The following is a 19,233-nucleotide window of genomic DNA, read 5'->3' as shown; positions in this document are numbered from 1 at the left end:
GATGATTTTTATTTATCTGGCAAAGACATAAAGAAAGAACATTAGGTCATTTGTACCAGAGAATTTGAGCCAGGACTCAGAGTTGCTCGTTCTTGATGGCTGTGCTGAGATCACTTCCCTAGTTCTAGTTTGAAGATAAAGTTCTTTTGTTACCTTGGATTATGGTTTGAATTAGGTTAACATCCCTCCTTTTTCTGATTTATATGATGAAGTGATTGCTTAAAGATGGCAGGTCTGCTAGAGTCCTGATCTTGACAAATGGTACCACTCCATCATTTAAGGCAGAACCTTGAGAGTCACCCAAGACCATTTCCTCTCCCTTACCACCCACAGGTTCAATTAATCTCCAAGGCCTGCTGATTTTTAAAAAAATAAAATTATAATATGTTTCTACCCTATAGAAAATCAGAGCACATAATATAAACAACATCAATGAACCAACCCTCATGTTTGTTAAAAGGTCACTTTTTAATATATACGTGTGTTTAATATATATACATAAAAACAACACACATTTAGTTGTTTTTTTAAGTAAATAGAAGATTATAGAGAAAGTTGAAGCCCCCAATTGTGATTTTGGTATTTATACTTTCCGTGTTTGTACAATTATTATAGAGAAGCTCCCAATTCTAATTTTGCTCTTTATAATTTTCATGGTGTTTGTACTGTTATTATAGAACACATTGGGCTGCGTATTTACATGTTAACATTTTATCGTGCGTGCATCCATCTGCAGCTTCTTTTTCGTCTCACTTAACATTGGTCTTGAGATTATTCAAGAACTAGACACTTAAGTCTAGTTCATTCTCTTAAACAGATGTATAGTGTTCTATTATATAACTACTGATGCCATTTATTGATACCCTTGTTCATTGACATTTGATTATTTCTAGTTTTTTGTTATTCAAACACTGCTGCAATAAATCTTCACTTGCCTGTCTCCTTGTGCAAGCGAATATCTGAGACTTCTCTGGGGCGCAGTGGACTGTGGTGTGCCAAGATTTTTATCTCCTCCACTGATGGGGACCACGCGTGGGGCCAGAGATACAGAGTGGAGTCTGCCATTTTTATAGTGTCTACTATGGGGTCCGACACCATATGTAAAGGACCTTGCTTTACATAAATTAACTCATTCAATATCCATGATAACCCTATGGGAAAAACACGAATGTCATCTCCATTTTACAGACAAGGAAGCTGAAGCACAGGCAGCAATGAAATAACTTGACCAGAGTAAGCCATTTGTAAGTGTCAGAAGCAGTGATCGATTTCTCATTGAAGACTGCAGTGTTCTCTATGTAAGTACCCAGGAATGAAATTGCTAGGTGCAGGAGTAGGTGTGGCTTCAACTTTACTAGATAATGCCACATTGCTCTTCAAAACGGCGTTATTAATTTACAGTCCCAGCAGCACTATGGGAGAGCTTCTTGTGCTAATCTGATGGAGGAGAAAATGGTGTCTTTGTTGTTTGCATTTGATTTTCCTTGATTTACTATGAGGTTGAACATCTTTTTGGAAGGTCTTTGGCTGCTCATATTTTCTGATTCTGTTGCTTGACTGTTCATATTTGTTGCCTTTTCTCTTACGTTTTTCCTTATTGATTTTGGTGAGTTTATTACATATTCTGGTTACTAAGCCTCTGTGTTCTATTTTTTTTGCATATATCTCCTCTCAGGTGTCAAGAAAAACTGATGTACTGAGCTATAGTTCAAATAATATATGAGACAGTATTTTAATTTTAAATTTACTTTTTAAATAAGAAGAAATGCCTATAAGCTGTGTTCTATTTCTGAGAAAATCTTTACCGTCTTTTTATACTGTCTGAGCACATTAGACTGACATCAGTGCCAGACATCAGAAGAGGTTAATGACTCATCTTCCCAAGGAGGGTGAGTGTGACCAAACTTCTCTGAAAATTATAGCTTGTATCTTCAAGTGAACGGCTTTCTACAGCACTCATGGTTTCCATTAACAAGATTGTTTTGTTTTTGGTCACAAGACTATAAACTGTTTGTCATGGGAACAAATAGATTGATACTACGGAAAATCTTTTAACCTGTTTTAGTAAAGAGACGTAGAAACTTTCCTATGGCAAGATGCTGAGTGAGCGTAGATTTAATTCTTATGAGAAACAACCTTTTCTCCTAGCTTCTAAACAAAGGGCAATTGTTACTCAATTGTTTTGTATTCTCAAGGTTTCTGTTACTGATGACTAGGCTTCTGGTTTCAATTTAATTTTTTTAGCTTTTAATTTTGAACATATTTTAGGTGTACTGAAAATTTGCAAAAGTAATGCAGAGTCTCCCATAAAACTTTTACCCACCCAACCCCAATGTTAACATCGTATATAACCATAGTACCAAAACTGAGAAATTAACGTTGGTACAATACTATTAACTTAACCGCAGACTTTATTTGAATTTGCTGATGTTTTCCTTACTGCCTCTTTCTGTTCTAGCACCCTCTCCAGGATCCCACATTACATTTAGTTGCCATTTCTCCCTAGTTGCCTCTGGCTTCTTGGTCTACCCTTGTTTTTTACGACCTTGACAATCTTAAGGAATACTTGCCAGCCTGGGGTTACCTGGTGTTTCCCCTTGATTACATGGGAGTTAGGAAGTTTTGGAAAGAACATCACAGAACAAAGTGCCCCTCCCACCTCACTATATGTGACATCTACATGACACCACAGGTGATAGTAACCTTCGTCACCTGGTTAATGTCGTGTTTGCCAGGTTTTTCCACTGCACAGTTGCTATTTTTCCCTTTCCCCACTCTATTCTTTGGAAATGAGTCTGTAGCTCTGTCCCACCCTCAGTGGAGAGGAGTAGGGACTGAGCTCCTTCCCCTGGCTGGGGAGCATCTACATATATTGTCTGAAGTTCTTTTTCAAGGAAGATCTATCACTTCTCATCTGTGTGCATATTTATTTATTTATTCCATGGTTTATTGTGCCAGTGTAGACTTGTATATTTATTTCATACTTCGGGTCATGGTCCAATGTTCCATTGTCTACGTGGTGGTTCCAGTGATTTCAGCTTTGGTTAGTGAGTGCTCTCCTAGCTTGGCTCCTGGGTCCCTTTGACACACCCCGTCCTTTGGAGTTTTGAATACTTCCTGACTTTCTGGTTCTTCCAATAATTTTAGCATCCACCCGTAGGTGCTGTCTGCACAGTTATTTCTGTAGCGTTCTAGTGGCGATTTTTCTATTTCTCCCTCTCAATTTAATCAAGGTAACTAAAGATATTTAGCATATAGGCTATCTGAGGGATTTGGGTTTGGATTTCAGTTCCAGCACTTCAAGCTATCTGCTGTTAGGGTTCTCTGAACCCTGATTTCATTTGTATCAGAAGGCAAAGTGTAAAACTGCTTCTATACTCACAATATTTCTGATACTAAGTGTGTGGGGCTTTTATCCATTCCCCACGACCAAGCAAATTTCCAGTTCTCTGTGGACACCAAAATTGGGTGTCCTATAATTTAATGAGTTTGATACTTGCTCCCAGGAGTTAGTGGAGACCCCACAGGTTCAGTCCCAGAAGACTTCCCTGTACTTCAGACACCAACCAAAAGTCTCAGGTTACTTCTTGCACTTATGGCTGACTGGCTGGAAATTGAGGATTCCCATGACCCCTCCTCACATTTAATAATCTACTATAGCAGCTCACAGAACTCAGGGAAACACTCCACTGACTATTACTGATTTATTATAACGGATGCAGTTCGGAAACAGCCAAATGTAAGAGATGCACAGGGCAAGGAGAGGGGTGCAGAGCTTCATGCCCCCTTTGTGGACATCGTTCTCCCAGCAGCTCCAAGTGTTTACCCACCAAGAAGCTCTCTGAACTCCATTGTTAAGAGGTTTTATGGGAGTTCCATTACATGAGCACGGTTGATGAAGTCATTGGCCACTGGTGATTAACTCAGTCTCCAGGGCCTCTCCCCACCTGGCAGTCCAGAAGATGAGGCTGAAAGTTCCAACCCTCCAATCACAGGGTTGGCTCCCCTGGCAAACAGCCCCACCCTCAAAGAGTCACCTCATTAGCATAAATTCAGGTATGATTGAAAAGAGCTTATTAAGGGTAACAAAAGTAGCTCCTCTCACCCAGGAAATTCCAAGAGTTTTTAGGAGCTCTGTGCCAGGAACTGGGGACAAAATCTTGCACTGTCCCACTCCACCAGCCTGGGAAGGGAATTATCCCTTTGGCACTGATACACTCTCTGTCCTGTAGTCACTTAGCAGGTATCTGAGTTATCAGATCAAAAAACATGGCATATATAGGGTTCCGTACTATCTGTGGTTTTAGGCACCCACTGGGGGTCTTGGAACATATCCCCTGAGGATGAGGGGGAGAGCTGTATTATTATTATCGTTGCTTCCACCAGCACTGTTGTCACCTCCATACTTCTTCCAGAGCCTGCTTTGTAAAATGCAAATCTGATGATGTCACGGTATTGTTCAGGGTAACTCATTGCTGTCTGTTATTGTCAGCAATGGTTCCTAAGCCTGACTTTTGATCAAAATCATATGAGGAGCTTAGATAGATAGATAGATAGATAGATAGATAGATAGATAGATAATAGATAGATGATAGATAGATAGATAGATAGATAGATAGATAGATAGATAGATAGATGCCCAGTCTTAACCCAGACCTTATTGACTTGAATTTTGGTGGGGTGGGTCTCAGCCTTTATCTGTTCCTGGAGAGAGGTGAGAGCAGGGGTCTGCGCAGCAGGAATGAGCCTGGGATCCCTGTAAAGGCTGATAGCTGGTCCCACCCAGTGATGACTCACAGCAATAAAGAGAAGACCTTGGTTCCCACCATGAAGTAGCCAATATGATGCCCAGATGTGAGATGAGGAGTCCGAACTGTTTCTAGCTATTCCACTTAGTTCCCGTGTGTTCCTATCTAGTCAGTTGGAAGGTAGCTGTCCTTTATTTAAGGACTGTGTTCTTAGAGGACTTGTTCAATTTAAAACATGCACAAATAAAGACCATTATCCGAATAAGAATAAATATAAACTGTGTATTCATAAACCTAGTGTTAAATCAAGTTAAGCCTAAAGTGGCCTCCTTACATATCTTAAATTCGGCCTAAATTTCTCTGTATACAGTGAGCCATAACCTAAATGGAGGTGTAAACAGATTGTAACCTACAGTTAAAAGAAAAACCTTAGCCAAATTAGGTTTAAAAGCGTTTAATTGAGCAAAGAACAATTCATGAATCTGGCAGCCTCCTGAGCCGCAGTAGGCTCAGAGAGAACCCAACACAACCACATGGCGGAAGAAGATTTGTGGACAGAAAAAGGAAAGTGACTCACAGAAAACAAGTGAGGTGCAGAAACTGCTGATTGATCACAGATCGGTGTTTGCCTTATTTGAACATGTCATATTTGATTGGCCGTATTTGTTGGCCATATTTGATTGGCCAAAACTGGGTGATTGGCAAAGAGTAGGTTACAGTCTGTTTACAATTCTATTTAGGTTCTAATTCATGATGTACAGAGAAATCTTTAGGCCAAATTTAAAGCAGGTGAGGAGGCAGCTTTAGGCTAAACCTGATTTAACACTTCTTTTGTGCCAATCACTGAATTTTGGCCAAAAGGGGTCAACTGTTTGAAATGTGTTCAAGTAAATCAATTGCTGACCTGTAACCAATTTGGCTGTTTGTGTACCTCACTTCTGTCTTCTGTACATCACTCTCCTTTTTCTGCCCATAAGTCTTCTTCTACCATCTAGCTGCCCTGGAGTCTCTCTGAGCCTACTCTGGCGCAGGAGGCTGCCCGATTGGCAAGTCATTCTTTGTTCAACTAAACTCTGTTAAACTTAAATTGGCTAAAGTTTTTCTTTTGACACTAGAATGATTGTTGTGAACACTTTCTTTACTACTTCTTTTCACCTTGAGCTCTGATACTTTGCAGGGTGCTCTCGTCTTAATTAACAGTCTGGGACAACATGGTATTTATGTGTGCCCAGCTTCTTAGCACTTTAACACACAGAATTTCTATTTCAAAGTTGATTTTCTGAGGACATTTTCTTTTCAGCTAGAATGAGCCCCACTAATAAACACATAGATGGCATTATTAATAAAAATTATAATGTCACTGTGTATTAAAATATTAGTACAAGAGTGTTCCATTGTCTATGACATAAACTACTTAACCTACTTCAGAATAGGAAGTGTAACTTATATGTTGTATTAGTCAGGGTTCTCTTGAGTGACAGAACTAATAGGATAAATATATATATAAGGGGGAGTTTATTAAGGAGTATTGACTCACACTGTCACAAGGTGAAGGCCCACAATCGTCCGCAACCTGAGGAACAAGGAAGCCAGTCCGAGTCCCAAAACCTCAAAAGTAGGAAAGCTGACGGTTCTGTCTTCAATCTGTGGCCGAAGGCCCAAGAGCCCCTGGCAAACCACTGGTGTAAGTCCAAGAATCCAAAAGCTGAAGAACTTGGACTCTGATGTTCTAGGGCAGGAAGCATCCAGCACAGGAGAACGATGAAGGCTGGAAGACTCAGCAAGTCAAGTCCTTCCATGTTCTTCTGCCTGCTTTATTCTAGCCATGCTGGCAGCTAATTAGATGGTGCCCACCCAGAGTGAGGGTGGGTCTGCCTCTCCCAGTCCACTGACTCAAATGTTAATCTCCTTGGCAACACCCTCACCGACGCACCCAGGATCAATACTTTGCATCCTTCAGTCCAGTCAAGCCAACACTCAATATTAACCGTCACATATGGGTACATGAATTACCTTTCATCTATACTCCAGGGGTAATCACTCAGCATTTGAACAGAAATTTGCAATCAGAGGTGGTTAAAGAAAATATTTTCTATTTTATTATAATAGATACAAAGTCTTCATTAGCTAGCATAAGGCATTTTAGAAATAATTTTCCATAGATAAAATAAGTGGTGTTCAAAAAATACAGTCACCTAAAAAGACTGAATGGATCCCAGCACCTTGCTTGGTTGAAGGATCAGAATCAGGCCAGATTCTATGGGGGTGGGGCCCACATCCAAAACTCATGCCCTCTGGGCACCCCATGTAGCAGAGGACTCCGTCATGAGTTCTATCCCAAGGTTGGCTGATCTCAGAGTTCATGCAGGGAACTTGATTGTTGCCTGAGGACAGAAAGAGGAGCTCTCACCAAGCTAAGGAGAACAGATATGCCACTGCTTGTGTAATAAAGCACTGGACTGGCCTTTGTCCCTAGTTCCTGGGAGAGAGACTCTGAGTCCTTGGAATTTCCTGAATAATAGGGGCATCTTTATTATTCATGAGGTTTTTTGGATTGCATCTGATTTACGCTAATGAAACCACTCAGAATGGGAACTGGTCACCAGAAACACCAACCATGTGATCTCAGGAAGTTAGGACTTTGAGTCAGTCTGATCTCCAGGGAGGGGAGAGCAGCTGGTGACTGAGTTTAATCCTTTGTCAATGGTCTGGCTAATCATGCCTATGTCAGGAAACCATAATACAACTCTGGACACTGAAGCTCAGAGGAACTTTCTGTTTGATAAACACATTGATGTGTCAGGAGGGTGACGCGCTCTGATTTCATGGGAAGAGAGTGTGGAATCTCTGCGTTTCGGACCCTCTCAGATCTTGTCCTATGTGTTTCTTCATTATGCTGGTCCTGATTTGCAGCCTTTATAATAAAACTGTAATTATAAGTCTAGCACCTTCCTACGTTCCAGGAATTGTTCTGGAGAATTGTGAAGCCTGAGAGGGGTTGTGGGATTTAAAGCTAGTTAGTTGGTCAGGGCATAGGTGGTCTGGAGACCTGAAATTACAGCTGGCATCTGAAATGGGGAGTACTTCCCCATTAGGGGCAGTGCTCCTAACATAAGGAATCTGATATTAACTCCAGATGGTTAGTGTCAGAATTGTACTGCAGGACACTCAAACTATTTTTAGCCTGCTTACTAATAAATAGTTGTCCACTCGGAAGAATATAGCCTTACCTTCATTTTGACAGACCAACTAGTAGTCTCAGGCTGGACTTGTATAGCCCATACCTAGCTCTAACCTGGGAGGCTGCTGGTGTCCACTGTAACAACCTGACAGTTGCCAAAGGGACAAATTGGCTTAGACCAGCCTGACAACCACACACAGAAATCCCTCCTGGAAGTTCCAACACCTGTAAATAGCAGCATGATTTCTAGGACACTGAAAGCAGAGGCTGGTATTTCTGTTTTCCTGTTCATATGGTGGTAGCTTGTGGGAATAGTATAAAAACATTTTACAATTCACTGGCTTTCAGCTTTGTAATTATGTAGTGTTTTATTTTTTCTGGGGTATTTGAATTCAAAATTTGCTTATACAGTGATTTTATTAAAGTTTTTGTGACACTGTTTTAAGGAAATAACAGTGCATAAATGCAACCACATTTAATTCTGGATATCAATGTTTTCATCTATAAACAGAGAGAAAAGTGAGAATGGCCCAACCTATTTGTATTGAGATTCAAAAAAAATGAAAGAGCTTTGAAAACTATATACATGATTTCTCTAATGGAAAGACTTCCCTAATGGAAAGATTTCCTTATTTTTGCATATTGGAAACAATGCTTAGAATAAAAAAGACTATAAACAATAACCACAATAAAGAAGTAATCTATATAGTATATTAAAAGGTGATAAACCTATTAAATATTACAAACCGTAAAAAAAAAGCATTATAAAGCTTTTCAGAATGCATGGTTGCCGTTTTAGATGGGATTAGACCTCATCGAGAAGATGAGATGTAAACAGGGACTTGAAGAAAATGAGGGAGTGATGTGGATACGGAGGGAAGAGCATTCCCAGGTAGAGGAAATAGCCAATGCAAAGGCCCAGAGTTAGAGAATGTCTGCCATGAGCTACTGTCAACAAGGAGGTTACTACAAGTGGGACACATGCATAATTGAGGCTAGTAGGAAAGGAGGTCAGTATAACGGAAGGCAAGGTAGTGTAGGGCCTGGTTGACCAAAATGAACACCCTGGTTTCTTCTTCTTCTTATTATTATTATTATTACTAGACAGAGGCTCTCTCTGTCACCAGGCTGGAGTGCAGTGGTGCAATCTCGGCTCACTGCAACCTCTGCCTCCCGGGTTAAAGCGATTCTCCTGCCTCAGCCTCCCGAGTAGCTAGGATTATAGGCGCACACCACCAAGCCCAGCTGAAACACCCTGGTTTCTACCCTGAGTGGAATGTGAAGTTATTGGAAGGCTTTGAGCAGGGGAGTGACATGCAGTGAGCTGAATGGTGTTTCCTGCCCCCACCTCCAAAAAGATATATCCACACCCTAATTCCTGGAACCTGTAAATGTTACCTTCTTTGAGAAAAGGGTCTTTGCAGATGAAATGAACTTAAAGCTCTTGAGATGAAGACATCATCTTAGATCGTCTGGCAGGCAAAGTCCAGTGACAAGTGTCCTGATAAGAAGAGAAGGGCAGAGGGAGATTTGAGACAGACAGAGAGGAGACACGACACACAGAGGAGAAGGCAGGGTAAAGATGGAGGCAGAGACTGGAGCAATGGGGCCATGAGCCGAGGGGTGCCAAGGATTGCCGGAAGTCACCATGAGGCAGAAGGGAGGCGTGGAAGGGGTTGGCCCTTAGAGCCTCCGGAAGTAATCAACCCTGCCAGCACTTTGATTTTGGACTTCTAGCCTCCAGAACTCTGAGAGAATAACTTTCTGTTGTTTTAAGACACTCTATTTGTGGTAATTCGTTAAGGAAACAACAGGAAACAAATATAGGAAGCCAGATAGTAAGGGACCGGATCAGCCAAACTGAGAAGACTCAGGGTTCTACTCTGAGGGGAACTGGGAGCTACTGGAAGGTTTTGAGCAGAGCAGTGACATGAACCTGATTCTTGTTTTAAATAGAGTCAGTTAACTTAGCCAGCATATATCCCTCCTCCCTCACACATTTTTCTGCCTGGTGATTGGATAAATAATTGGCTAGACACGACCAGAGGCCATCTCAACTTTCAGTTCAATTCCACTCCTTCATGGATGCGCTCCTTTGGATATTGAGCCTCTAAACTGGCTGTGTCCATTAGAACTGGATTTGGCTGCATTTAAGAGAAAACCTGGCCAGGCACCGTGGCTCCCACCTGTAATCCAAGCACTGTGGGAGGCCGAGGAGGGCAGATGATCTGAGGTCAGGAGTTCAAGATCAGCCCGGCCAACATGGTGAAATCATGTCTCTACTAAAACTACAAAAAATTAGCCGGGCGTGGTGGCGGGCACCTGTAGTTCCAGCTACTCGGGAGGCTGATGCAAGAGAATTGCTTGAACCCGGGAGGTGGAGGTTGCAATGAGCTGAGATTGTGCCACTGCACTCCAGCCTGGGCAACAGAGCGAGACTGTCTCAAGAAGGAAAAAAAATAAAAGAGAAAACCTAATAGTAGTTTAACTAAGAGAGAAGTTTATGTCTCTCTCAAGCAATAGAAACCTTGAGCTGGGCAGTCCAGGGCTAGAAATGTGGCTCCATCGGCATCATGGAATTAGGGTTTTTCTGGTTTCTCATCCTATTGTCTTTAGCATATAGTTTTTAGCTTCAAGGTTGTCTTATGGTCCAAGAAGACAGCTGGAGTTCCAGCCATTGTTTGAAAATTGCACAGTCAAGGAGAGCAGAGGAGCAGAGCATACTGGTTATACCTCGAGGAAGAATAAAACCTTTTGAAACAGATTTCCTGGAAGCCACAGTCAGTTACTTCTGCTCACATCTTATTGGCCCCCTTGTTTCAAAGGAAGAAGGGATATCACATGCCATCAAGAAAAGGTCATGGGAACCACCACTCAAGTCAACAGATAGAAACAACATTTCCAGCATTCCAGAGGCCGCTTCCTTCCCTTTCCTGGTCACCACCTATCCCCACCTCCACCAAGGTAACTATCAACTTAATTCTTACTGGAATTACACCTTTACTTTTCTTTAGAGTTTTATTACCTGAATAAGTATATGTTTTTAAATATTAAGATTTAGGTTTGCTTATTTGTTTGGGCCTTATATAAATGGAATTATTTAATAATAATTTTTAAACATTGTGTAGTGCAGAAAGGGGAGAGAAATGATATTAAGTGGGCAACTAGTAATCTCCGCTACATCAGCAGAACCCAGAGTTAAGGTTCTTTCAACCATTGGTTTCATTAATGTATCTTCATAATTTACCTGGATTCTGAGCAAAGCCAGTCTATTCTATGACATAAGCCTTCCTTAGTATTCTGGGACAAAGTATTACAATTGCTTATCACCATCTTCCTGTCAATCTAGGAAGACCAAGTGTTTTTGGCAGTACTTCCTTGCTCATTGAAATTTTTAGTATGCTACATCTAATAATTGTTAATATGTTTTGGTTGAAGTCCACCATCTTGTTATTTGTTTCCTATCAGTCCTATCTGTTTTTATTCTTTTGTTTAATCTTTTCCTACCTTCTTTGAGGTTAACTGAGTATTTTTAGTATTTTTTTCTATTAGCTTTTATTGCTTTTTGTTATAATAAACAACATGTAACATGAAATTTACTATCATAACCACATTTAAATGTATAGTTCAATAATGTTAGGTATATTCACATTGTTGTAAAACAGAAGATCTCCAGAAATTTTTCATCTTGAAAATCTGAAACTCTATACCCATTAAGCAAATCTCTTCTGCTCCCTCCTCCAACCCCTGGTGACTACCATTCTACTTTGTGTTTATATACATTTGGCTACTTTAGATAATGAATGTATGTGTAATTATACATTATTTGGCTTTTTGTGACTAGAGTATTTCACTTAACATAATGTCTTCAAGGTTCGTCCATGTTGAAATCTTATGATTTATTTCTTTTTAAGGATAAATAATATTTCATGTATGTATATATCACATTTTCTTTATCCATTTGTCAATGGAAATTTTAGTTGTTTCTGTAGTTTGGCATTGCAATAATCTGCAATACTGCAATGCTCCCAAAATACCTGGGGGTGCAGATACCTCTTTGAGATTCTAATTTCAATTCTTCTGGATATACACCCAGGAGTAGGATCATTGTATCACATGGCAGTTCTATTCTCAATTTCTGAGGAACCTCTATACTCTTTTCCATAGTGATTGTAGCATTCTATATTTACACCAACAATAAATAAGAGATACAATTTCTCCACATACTCATCAACATTTTTACTTTTTTGGGTTTTAAAAATAATAATCATCCTAATAAATGCAAGGTGTTACCTCATTGTGCTTTTATTTGCATCCCTGATAATCTGTAATGTTGAGCACCTTATAACATACCTGTTGACCATTTGTGTGTCTTCTTTGGAGAAATATCCATTCAAGATCTTTGCCCATTTTCTAATTATTTGTTTATTTGCTGCCAGATTGTAGGAGTTCCATATATATTTTGGAAATTAACCCATTATCAGACATATAATTGGTAAATATTTTATTTATGTCACAAATTATCTCTTCATTCTGTTGATTGCTTCCTTTGCTGTGCAGATTTTCACTTCAATATCCCATTTAGCTATTTTTGCTTTTGCTACTGGCACTTTTGATATTATATCCATAAAATCATTGTTGGGAGCAATGTCATGAAGCTTTTCCTTCATGTTTACTTCTAAGCATTTTAAAGTTTCGGGTCTTACATTTAAATCTTCGCTCCATGTTCATGTGATCTTGGTATTATGGTATAAGATAGGGGTCCAGTTTATTCCTTTTGAATGTGAATTTCCAGTTTTCCCAGCATCACTTGTGCAAGAGACTATCCTTTCCCCATTGTGTATTCTTTTTTTGTTTGTTTGAGATAGAATTTCACTCTTGTTGCCCAGGCTGGAGTGCAATGGCGTGATCTCGGCTCACCGCAAACTCCGCTTCCTGGGTTCAAGTGATTCTCCTGCCTCAGCCTCCCAAGTAGCTGGGATTACAGGCATGCACTGCCATGCCCCACTAATTTTGTATTTTTAGTAGAGATGGGGTTTCTCCATGTTGGTCAGATTGGTCTTGAACTCCTGACTTCAGGTGATCTGCCCACTTCAGCCTCCCAAAGTGCTGGGATTATAAGTGTGAGCCACCGTGCCCAGCTGCCCATTATGTAGTCTTGATGCCTTTGTTGAAGATCAATTGACTGTGCGTGTGTGGGTTTATTTCTGGGCTCTCTATTCTGTCTGTTGTTCTTTATGTCTGTCTTTATGCCAGTACCAAACTGTGCTGATTATTGTAGCTTGCTAATGTATTTTGAAATCAGAAAGCGTGATGTCTCCAGCTTTGTTCTTCTTTCTCAGGATTGCTTTGACTATTTTGGGTCTTTTATTGTTCCATATGAATTCTAGAATTTTTTCCTCTTTCTTTAAGAAATGCCACTGGGATTTTAATGGGAATCATGTTGAATCTACAGATTGCTTTGTTTAGTATGGACATCTTAATAATATTAATTCTTTCAATCCATGAACACAGAATATTTTTCCATTTATTTGTCTCTTCTTTAATTTCTTTCATCAGTGTATTGTAGTTTTTAGTGTACGAGTTTTTCACTGCCTTGGTTAAGCTTATTCCTAAGTAATTTATTTTTTTGATGCTATTGTAAATAGGATTTTTCTTCTTAATTTTCTTTACAGATAGTTCATTGTTACTGTATAGAAAAACAATTGTTTCTTTGTATATTGATTTTGTATTCTATAACTTTACTGAATTTGTTTATTAGTTGCAACAGTTTTTTGGCATATATAATTATGTTACTAGCAAACAGAGATGATTTAACTTCTTCCTTTACCATTTAGGTGCCTTTTGTTTCTTTTTTTGCCTTTATCTGACTAGAAGTTCCAATACTATTTTGAATAGAAATGGTGAGAGTGGGTGTCTTTTTCTTGTTCCTGATCTGCCCGCTTCAGCCTCCCAAAGTGCTGGGATTACAAGTGTGAGCTAGTAATCTAGCTAGGAGGAAAAACTTTCAGTTTTTCACTGTTGAATATTGTATCAGTTTTGGCTTGCCACATATGGCCTTCATGTGTTGAGGTAGACTCTTTCTATACCTAACTTGCTTAGATTTTTTTTTTTTTAATCATGAAAAGAAGGATGAATTTTGTCAAATGCTTTTTCTGCATCACTTGGGGTGATCATGTGATTTTTATCCTTCTTTTTGTTAATGTGGTGTATTGCATTTATAGATTAGTGCACGTTGAACCATCCTTGCGTTTCTGGAATAAATCCCACTTCATTATGATGTATAATCCTTTTAATGTTCTGTTGAATACAGTTTGCTAGTATTTTGTTGAGGATTTTTGCATCTATAGTCATCAGGGATATTGGCCTGTAGTTTTCTTTTTTTGTAGTGTTTTTGTCGGACATTGGTATCAGGGTAACATTGGCTTCATGAAATGAGTCTGGAAGTGTTCCTTCCTCTTCAACTTTTTGGAAGAATTTGAAAAAAGATGGCATTCATTCCTTAAATATTTGGTAGAATTCACTAGTGAAGCTATCTGTTCTTTGCTTTTCTTTGTTGGGAGATTTTTGATTACCAATTCAATGTCCTTACTTGTTATTGGTGCCTTCAGATTTTCTGTTTCTTCATGATTTAGTTTTAGTAGCTTGTATGTTTCTAAGAATTTCTCCATTTATTCTAGGTTGTCCAGCTTATTGGCATATAATTATTTGTAGTAGTCTCTTATGCTCCTTTTTATTTGTACAGTATCAGTTGTAATGTTTCCTCTTTCATTTCTGATTTTATTTAATTGAGTCTTCTCTTTTTCTTAGTTTAGCTGAGGGTTAGTCAATTTGGTTTTTCTTTTCAAAATAACTAGCTCTTAGTTTTGTTGATTTTTTTCTTTTTTGGTCTTTATTTTGTTTTTCTACTCTAATCTTCATTATTTCTACTACTACTTTCTTGTACTAACTTTGGACTTATTTTGTTCTTGCTTTTCTTTTTTTTCTCTTCCTTTTTTTGGCATAGCTATTTATCACTTAAACCTCCCTCTTCATACTTTACTGCCATAAGTTTTGATGTATTGTGTTTTCCTTTTGTCTTAAGACATATCTTATATTTTGATTTCTTTTTTTTTTAGCCCATGAATTGTTCAGGAGAAGGTTAATTTCCACATATTTGTAAATTTTCCAATTCTCCCTCTGTTAGTGATTTCGTTTCATAACATGTGGTCAGAAATGATACTTGATATAATTTTAATCTTCTTAAAATTGTTAAGACTTGCTTTGTGGCCTAATGTGTGATATATCCTGGGGAATATTCCGTGTGCACTTGAGAAGAATGCATATTCTGTTGCTGTTGGGTGGTATGTTTTGTATATGTCTTTTAGGTGCGTTTGGTCTACAGTGTTGTTCAAGTCTGCTGTTCCCTTATAGATTTCCTGTCTGGATATTCTATCCATTGTTGAAAGGCAGGTGCAAAGTCTCCTACCATTATTGTACTGCTATCTATTTCTCCCTTCAGTTCTGTTACATTTGCTTTGTATCTTTAGGTGTTGTGATGTTGAGTGCATATATAATTGTAATATTTTCCTGAATTAGCCCTTGCATCATTTTATAATGTTCTTGTCTCTTGCAAATATTTTTAATTTAAAGTCTATTTTCCTAATATAAGTATGGCCACCTCTGCTCTTTTTTGTTGACAATTTGCATAAAAATATTTTTTCATTCTCTCACTTTCAACCTCAATGTCTCCTTAAATATAAGTCTCCTGTAAACAGCATATAGTTAGGTCTTTTCAAAAAAATCCATTTATCTACTTTACATCTTTTGAATGGGGAATTTAATCTTTTTGTGTTTAATTATTATTGATTAATTTACATTAATTTCATTAACTTAATTAATTTAATTAATTTAATTATTATTAATATAATTAAACACAAAGAGATTAAACTCCCCAATAAAAAGATGTAAAGTAGATAAATCGATTTTTTAAAAAGAGCTAATTATATGCTGTCTACAGAAGATTAATATTTAATTATATTTTATTAATTAATTATTAATTAAACACAAAGTAATTATTGATAGAGAAGGACTTACTATTGATATTTTGTTAATCTTCTGTGTGTCTTGTAGTTCTTTTGTTTCTCTTTTCCTGTGGTGCAGTCTTCCTTTGTGTTTTGTTTATTTTTCTAGTGTATTTGATTCTTTTCTCTTGTATCTTCTGTAGGTATTTTTATGTGCATGTGGTTACCATAATGCTTGCATAAAACATCATTATAATAGTCTATTTTAATTTGATAATATTTTAACTTCAATCACATCCACATTTTTACTTCTCCTCCCATTAAACATACTTTATGTCATGGATGTTACAATTTACAATTATTTTTATTGTGTACCTATTGGCCAATTTGTGTGTGGTAGCTATTCCTAATATCTTTCAACATTTTTAAGGTTTAAAGTTTCAAAAGTCTTTTAACTTTTACACTAAAATTAAAAGTGATTTACATAACACCATTACAGTGGTACAGTATTGTTTTTTTCTTTATATTTACCTTTGTAAGGTGAGTTCTATAATTTCATGTTTTGTGTTTTTATTTACTAGTACTTAGCTTCAACTTGAAGACAGCTGTTCTGTATTCTTGTAAGGCAAATCTGGTGGTAATGGACTCCCTCAGTTTTTGTTTGTCTGGGAACATCTTTATCTCTCCTTTATTTTTAAAAGACAGTTTTGCCAGGTATACAGTTCTTGGTTGACAATTTTTTTTCAGCACTTTGAATATGTCATCCCACTCCTTGCTAGCGAGCAAAGTTTCTCCTGAGAAATTTTCTGGTAGCCTTAACCGAGCGTCCTTATACATGACATATCAGTTTTCTCCTGATGCTTTCAAAATTTTGTTTTTCACTTTTGACAATTTGATTATAGTGTATTTTGGAGCAAACTTAATCGGATTCATTCTATTTGAGGTTCTTTGGAATTCGTGAATCTGGAGGCCTATTTCCTTCCCCAAAATTGGGAAGTTTGGGCCTACTGTTTCCTTAAATAAGGCTTTTCTTTCTGGAGAGACAGGGTCTCAATGTGTTGCCCAAGCTGGTCTTGAACCTTTGGCTACAAGCAATCCTGTCTCCTTGGCTTCCTAAAGAGCTGGGATTACAGGCACAAGCCATTGTGCCCAGCCTATTTACATAAATAAGTTCTTTACTCACCTTTTTCTCTGATCTCCTTTGCAACTTTCATAATGTTTATATTGGTTCACTTGATGATGTTCCGTAAGTTTCTGAGGCTTTCCTTACTCTTTTTAATTCTTTTTTTGTTGTTGTTCTTCTGACTGGATAATTCATTTTCTAATTAGTTAATTTAGTTTTTAAATGGACATATAAAAATTGTATATATTCGTTTTGTACAATATGTTTATGTATTAAAATGGCTTGATTGAGCTAATCAACATATGCATTACCTCACATGCTTATCATTTTTGTGGTGAGAGCATTTAAAATCTACTCTCTTAGAAATTTTCAAGAATGCAATACATTTTTATTGACGACAGTGACCGTGTTTTATAATAGAACTCTTGAACTTATTCCTCATATCTAACTGAAATTTTGTACCCTTTGATGAACATCTCCCCATATTCCCCACCCCAGGCCTTGGGAACCACTATTCTACTCTCTACTTCTATGAGATTGACTTTCTTAGATTCCACATAGAAGTGATGGCAATATTGTCTTTTTGTTCCTAGCTATTTCACTTAACATAGTGTCCTCCAAGTTCACATATGTCGGTGCAAATGACAGATTTCTCTTCTTTATTAAGGCTGAATAGTATTTCATTGTGTTTATATACCATATTTTCTTCATTCATTCATTGATGAATACTTACGTTGATTCTGTATCTTGGCTATTGTAAATAATGCCGTTGCAGTGAACATGGGTCTTCGATTACTTGAAAAGAAGGTTTTTCCCACAAGCATTTAGTTTTCTGTATTTGTCTTTGAAGCCTTTTAATTATTGTTCTGGTTAAATAAATGAGATAATGGCTTGTGATCCTATTTAGTTATGTGTTTTAAGTCTTTTTTACATGTTTGACAATTTCCCCAAGTTGAATTCCAAATTAATCTCTTAGACCTTGAGTTAACCTGGGGATTTTTCAGTTGGGAAAGATCAAATGATGTGTTTTTCACCTTGTATAAGAGGGATATTAAGCTAATTAGGTTTATTTGATAAATTATTTGGAATGCATGGTCAAATAAAAGTGAAGCTAAACATTCTTTAAGTTATACTTATGGATAGGTTATTGATATGAGTGTTCTAAGAGCTGTAGGAGATTCCTAGATTCCTATTACATTATCGATCATAATTTTGATATTATTTTTAAATGTTGTATGCAACAGAAATGACCAAATTTCCTCATCAATTGCTTGCTATAATGTACTCTCATTGGATTTTAAACCGTGTTTCTTCTATGTCTTTGTCATCCACTGTTATTGTTTTTATTCTTCTCTGAAAGCCTTTGCAATCAGCTGCAGTTCAAAATTGCTTCTTCAGGGGGATTTAGGAAAAAGACTGACAAGTACTCTAAAATACAGGTTTCTGATAACTTTAAGATCATACCATTGGACTGGGTAAGAATTTTTAGAACTCTAATGAAGAAACTGATGCGTTCATGAAATTGCCAATGCAACATCAAGCAGAATAAGAATTAATTTTCTGGGGCCAGGCACGGTGACTCACACCTGTAATCCTCGCACTTTGAGAGGCCGAGGTGGGCAAATCGCCTGAGATCAGGAGTTTGAGACCAGCCTGGCCGACATGGTGAAACCCTGTCTCAACTAAAAATACAAAAATCAGCCAGGTGTGGTGGGGCGTGTCTGTAATCCCAGCTACTTGGGAGGCCGAGGCAGGACAATCGCTTGAACCCTGGAGGTGGAGGTTGCAGTGAGTCGAGATTGTGCCACTGTACTCCAGCCTGGGCAGCAGATTGAATCTCTGTCTCAAAAAAAAAAAAAAAAAAAAAAAAAAAAAGAACTAATTACCTGGAACGGAACTAATAACGGATTATTATAGTTTTTAATGAAACATTGCTGATTCTTTTTTATGTTTTGTTTTCAGATTTAAGGGAACTTTTTGTAAAGCTATACATAGTTTACAACAATTTGGTAAATTATACTTTTGTAAATAAAATATTTACGTTTTTTCTCCTGACCTGATCCCTCTAGAATTTGGAAACTAATATTGAGTATTCCTATTTTTTATGGCAATATAATTATTTGCATAAGTTCAATAAGAATCTGTTCTTCTTGCAACAGTGCACAATCAGAAATACTG

Source organism: Theropithecus gelada, chromosome 5, assembly GCF_003255815.1.
Source record: "Theropithecus gelada isolate Dixy chromosome 5, Tgel_1.0, whole genome shotgun sequence".
Taxonomy (NCBI): domain Eukaryota; kingdom Metazoa; phylum Chordata; class Mammalia; order Primates; family Cercopithecidae; genus Theropithecus; species Theropithecus gelada.
This window is presented reverse-complemented; position numbering follows the sequence as displayed.